Source organism: Chrysochloris asiatica, unplaced genomic scaffold, assembly GCF_000296735.1.
Source record: "Chrysochloris asiatica unplaced genomic scaffold, ChrAsi1.0 scaffold00126, whole genome shotgun sequence".
NCBI lineage: Eukaryota > Metazoa > Chordata > Mammalia > Afrosoricida > Chrysochloridae > Chrysochloris > Chrysochloris asiatica.
The window spans coordinates 8765720-8771437 of NW_006408644.1; positions in this window are offsets into that span (position 1 = coordinate 8765720).

Below are 5718 nucleotides of genomic sequence, written 5' to 3' on the forward strand. Positions count from 1 at the left end.
TAGTTTCGAACTGCTAACCTTGAGATTCACAGCCCAATTCGTAAGCACTATGCTACCAGAGCTCCTTAAGTTCATGAGGGATACTCGTCTATAATTTTCTTTTTTAGTGATGCCTTTGTTGGTTTTGATATGAGAGTTATGCTTGCTTCATTAAATGAATTTAGGAATTTCCCTTCCTTTTTTATAATCTGGAGTAGTTTCAGTAGAAACATCCTTTCTGAATGTTTGATAGAATTCACCAAGAAATCCATCTGGGTTTGCACTTTTTTCCTTTGGGAGTTTTTTTAATGAGTTGATCAATTTATTCTCTTGTTATATGTCTGTTCAAGTTTCCTTTTCATTTTGTGTTAGTTTAGGTAGGAAGTATGTTTCTATAAATTTGTCCACTTCTTCTAGCTATTCAAATTTGGGGGAGTATAATTATTCATAGTATTCTGTTATTATCCTTTATCTTTCCATTGGTTCTGTTGTGATGTCACCCATATAATTTCTTATTCGTGTTATTTATATCTTCTCCTTTTCTTTTGTTAGATTTTCCAGTGGTTTGTTGCTTTTGTTAATCCTTTCAAAGAACCAACTTCTTGTTTTGTTGATTTTTTAAAAAAATTTCTTATTGTGGATTATGTGATCGTTTACATGGGAGAACATTAGCTTTACATTCCTCCTATTGTATCTTGTTTCATTGCAATGATTACAATCCCCTCCATGCATCATCAAACAACCAAAGGGTACATCATGCAAGCCTGTCCCCTGGCCATCAGCTTAAAGACCCTCTCCCTCCCTGAGTCCAAAGTCTTCAGTCGCTACATCTCTCCATGTCATCATCTCTGCCTCCATCTCTGACGTCACTGCTTCTCTGGGAAGAGTCTCGCACTCTGCTCCTCTCCCTTGATGGTCCCAGGGACCTCCTCTCCTGGACTGCAAAGTCAGCCACTCCCCTCCTTTTGTTACAAAATGTCTATCTTTACATTTTCAACCCTCACAGTCAGTCCTGATAGCAATTATTCACTATTGTACCACAAGAGTCTTAGCCCCATCTCCTTTCATCAGCCCTGTTCAGGCAGATTGGAAACCACTCAGTGGGGATTCTACCTTCCCCCACACCCTCTGGAACTAGGCTCTCTCTTGAAAGCTTGTAAGCCAGTCACTTCTTGCCTTTGTAGTCTCCCCCTCCTTTTGGGTAGCCAATGTCTAAGTTGCCCATCTCTGTCAACCCTGCATACTGAGGGGGTAGGAATGATCCTCACTGTAAAGATTCGTTCCCTCTTTTGAGCTACTGCATCGATAAGTATAGGTCAAATTAATCAAATTGTAGTAGATTACTCTCCCCACCCTCCTTCTTTCTTCTTCTAGTTGAGTTCTGATCATCAAGCCGTTGAAGCCAGATCAAGTGGGTACTATCTGCAAGTATGGGTATTCTTGTTGTTTTGTTGATGTTTTAAATTGTTTTTCTGTTTTCTATTTCATTATTTCTGCTCTAACCTTGAGTATTTCTTTTCTTCTGGTGACTATAGGTTTACTTTGCTGGCATTTTTCTAATTGTTGGAGAGTCTATGTTAATGTGTTGATTTTGATTCTTTCTTCTGTTTGGATGTGTAAATTTATTGTTATAAATTTCCCTGTAAGCACAGGTTTTTCTGTGTCCCAAAGGTTTTGGTGTGTTGTGTTTTCGTTCTCATTTGTTTCTAGGAATTTTTCTATTTCACTTTTTATTTGTTCTACTACCCAGTAGCTTTTAAGCAGGATATTATTCAATTTCCACATATTTGATTTTGTTTTCTTGATCTTCCTATTGTTGATTTCTAATTGTATAGTATTATTATCTGAAAAGATGCTTTGTAGCATTTTGATGTTTTAAACTTTATTGAGGTTTGCTTTCTGGTCTAACATATGGTGTATTCTGGAGAATGTTCCATGTGCACTGGAAAAGAATGTACATTTTGCTGTTGTTGGGTTGAGTGCTCTGTACAATTCTATGAAGTCAAGTTGGTTAACTGTGTTGTTTAGTTTTTTCATGCCTTTGCTGAATTTCTTTCTAGTTGTTCTGTCCTTAACTAACAGTGTTGTAGCAACACCTTCTACTATTATTGTAGAGTTGTCTATTTCTTTCTTATCTCTATTTGAGTTTGATTTATGCATTTTGAGGCTCTTTCATTGGGAGCATCGATATTTCTTTTGGTTATGTTCAACTGACCATGTATAACTTCCTTCTTTGTCCTTTTTGCTTTGTAGTTGACTTCATTATAACTTGATTATCTCTGGTTCCCTGTTTTCAGTTTTGTAGGTTTGTTTTACTTTAAATACGTATATATATCTAGATTGAGTTCTAGGTGGTGTTGTAATGTATGTTAATTTCAGGTTTTTGTCTGCTGTTGTTGGTTCTCAGTCCAAGGATTGCCCTTTAATATTTTTTGTAAAGAAGTTCTGGATATTACAAAAATTTTTAATTTCTGTTTATCTGAAAATGTCCTAATTTCGTTGTCATATTTAAGGGACAGCTTTGCTGGGCATACGATTCTTGGTTGGTATATTTTTTCTCTCAGAGTTTTGTATATGGCATCCCATTGTCTTCTTGCCAGCATGGTTTTTGTGGAGAAATCAGAGTTTAGTCTTATCGGTTCTCCTTTGTAGGCAACTTTAAATTTTTCCTGAGCTGCTTTCAGAATACTTTCCTTAGATTTGGTTTGGGAAAGTTTGATTATGATATATCTTGGTGATTTTTTTTTTTTTTTTTTGAGATCTATCTTGTTTGGGGTTTGTTCAGCTTCCTGTATGCTTATCTTCTCATCTTTCATGATGTTATCGAAGTTTTCTTCCAACAACTCTTTGACAATTTTCTCTGTGCTTTTCATTATCTCTTCCTGTTCTGAAATTTAGATCACCTGAAAGTTATTCTTCTTCGTGATGTCCCACATAACTCTTAGGCTTTATTTGGATTGTTTTCATTCTTTTTTTTTTTCTGATTGTTCTAGCATACTACTATTGACAGATTTATCTTCAAACCCACTAATTTGATCTTCCATTGTTTTGAATCTGCTCCTTTGTTCTTTCAATACATTGTCATTTTTGAATTCTTAGTATTAACCTTCTGGATTTCTAATTTTTTTGCATTATTTCAAAATTTTCATTTATTTTGTTTGTTTATTCCTGTAGTGTTTTCCTGAATTCTTAGAAAGTTTTTTTCTGTGTTCTTACTTTGCCCTATCTTTTTGTCAATCCTTTGTAGGTACCTAAATATCATTCTTTTGAATTCTTTTTCAGTTAGTTACCTTTTCTTGCTCAGAAACATTTTTTGTTTAGATCTACATCTTGGTCATTTCTTCACTCTATTCTTTCTTATTTCTTATTTCTTTGATTGTTGTCTCTGGAAGTTGTAGTGTTTTCATATTTGTATTTAATTGATGAATGTATGTTGATGCATTCTTAGGCTCTTAACAACTGTCTCCTGTGGGTGTAGTTAAAGAATGGAAATGTGTGCTCTGTTCTTCATTTATCATTTGTACACCTCAAATTAGGGTAGATCTGGCTGATGTTCCTGCTGTCTATCATTGATCAAATGGTATATGAGCTGACACTGACTCTTGCTCAAATGGGTGGAGGTGCAGATGTTACGGTTGTGGCTGAGTTGCATGGGAACAGTTGCTGTCTTCTTTGGGTAGGAAAGAGGAGAGCCTCATCTCCCCCCCTCATGCATACAAAATAAATAAACATGCAATCAATGATGAAAAGAGAAAATAATAAAAGAAATAAAAGAAATTAAAATGTGTAGCAAATAGAAAAGAGTATAATAACTAAAAAGATAAAAAGGGACAGAAAAATGGAACCATAGAACAGAAAAATAAAAGGAAGAAATAATAAAAAAAACACTTGGAAACATTAGGAAGCAGAAAGATGATAAGAGAAAGAGAGTAGATAGTAGTAAAGAAAGATCAAAGGAAAATAAAAGAAGAAGAGGAGAAATGAGAAACAGAAGAAAAGAAAGAAAGTGAAAGTGGAGATATAATGGATAAAATGCAAATGAGTGGAAAAAGGAGAAAAAAGAATAAACAAACACAACAATAAAGCAATGAAAGGAAAAATACAAAAACCAACAAAGAATTTATGTTATTATTGTTGTTGCTGTGTGCTGTTGAGTAGCTCTAAATTCATAGCTACCCTATATGACAGAGCAGAACTGTCCCCTGTGGCATCCTAAGCTGTAAACTTTATAGGAATACATCACCAGGTATATTCTACTGCACTTGTGGTTTCAACCTAGGACCTCTTAACCATTGTGCAACCAGGGCTCCTTTATGTTACTGTAAGAATTGCAATTGTCAAGCAGAATAGATTCTTAGTGTTTGCTGATCAGAACACTATTTCTCAAAGATCTATCTACATCATTAACCAAATTATCTTCAGAAGGTTATAGCTAGTGATGGTGCTCTCAAACTGGAAGAAACTGATATAAATCTGACTTTTCTTCTTTTATATAGGTGATTGAGTATCTCATATTTTATGAGATTTTGGTTTTCTGACTTCTAGGTCATACTGAGGAAGGGTCCTTCCTATCTCTAGGTTATACATAGATTCATATTTCCTTCAAGATCATTGGAAATGTATTTTAATGCTTTCCGTTTAATTGATTTGTTATATACAAATATGTATAATATGAAATAGACACATTTCAGCACCTAACTCTTCAAAATACCACAACATACTTGTACTTTGTGAAAGGACATTCGAAATCCTACTGTTGCTGTAAAGTGCTGTCGAGTCATGTCTGATCCATAGCGACCCTGTATAGGGTTTCCAGGGAGCAGCTGGTGAGCTTGAACCACCAACCTTGTGGCTCAAACGATTTTGCAGTCCAGCACATTAGCCCACAACACTACACCAGGACTCCTATATCCTATTAGTCTTTAGTTCTTTACAAAATGTTATTCTTCTTAACTGAAACTTTCTTATGTGTGCAATTTTTGAGGTGTGGTGCACCGACCTCCTGGAATCCTATACCATAGAACCCAGTTTACTGAGGATTAATAGTTTTGGGGTGGTTTCTTAACTCAGGAATGGAGAGCAGAGCCTTGGGCAAAAATTTACCTGATGACACTTTATTGGGAGTATGCAATAGAAGAAAACAAGACTTAAAGGAAAAGAGAAGTGAGTCAGAGAATGAGTGGAAAACAAGGAGGATAAGCTGCTTATGTGGGTATAACTTTTCAATAGAAACATACCTGATTACTCTATTTCAGGCTATCTTCAGCAATGCCAAATAAAACGGCTGTATCTCATAATAATCTCTCTAGGTAGAAGGAATGGGGGAAAAAATGATCTGTTAGCTCCGTGGAGTGGACATTCTCTTATTGACCAAAGTCTATTCCACAGGACATTAATTCCCCTGCATTCCATGGGTTTAGTTTAGTCTGGCTAGTTTGTAGGTGCAATGTTGTTGTTGTTGTCAGGAGTCATCATGTCAGAACCGACCCATAGCCACCCCATGCACAGCAAAACGAAACAATGTCCGATCCTGGGCCAACCTCACTATCATTGCCATACTTGAGTCCATCAATGCTGCCACCTGGCCAATCCATCACATTGGGGGTCTTCCTCTTTTTCTCTGACCCTCCATCTTACCAAGCATGATATCCTTCTCCAGCGACTGGTCCCTCCTGACAATATGTCCAAAGTATGAGAGACGAAGTTTAGCCATCTTGGCCTCTAAGGAGCACTCTGGCT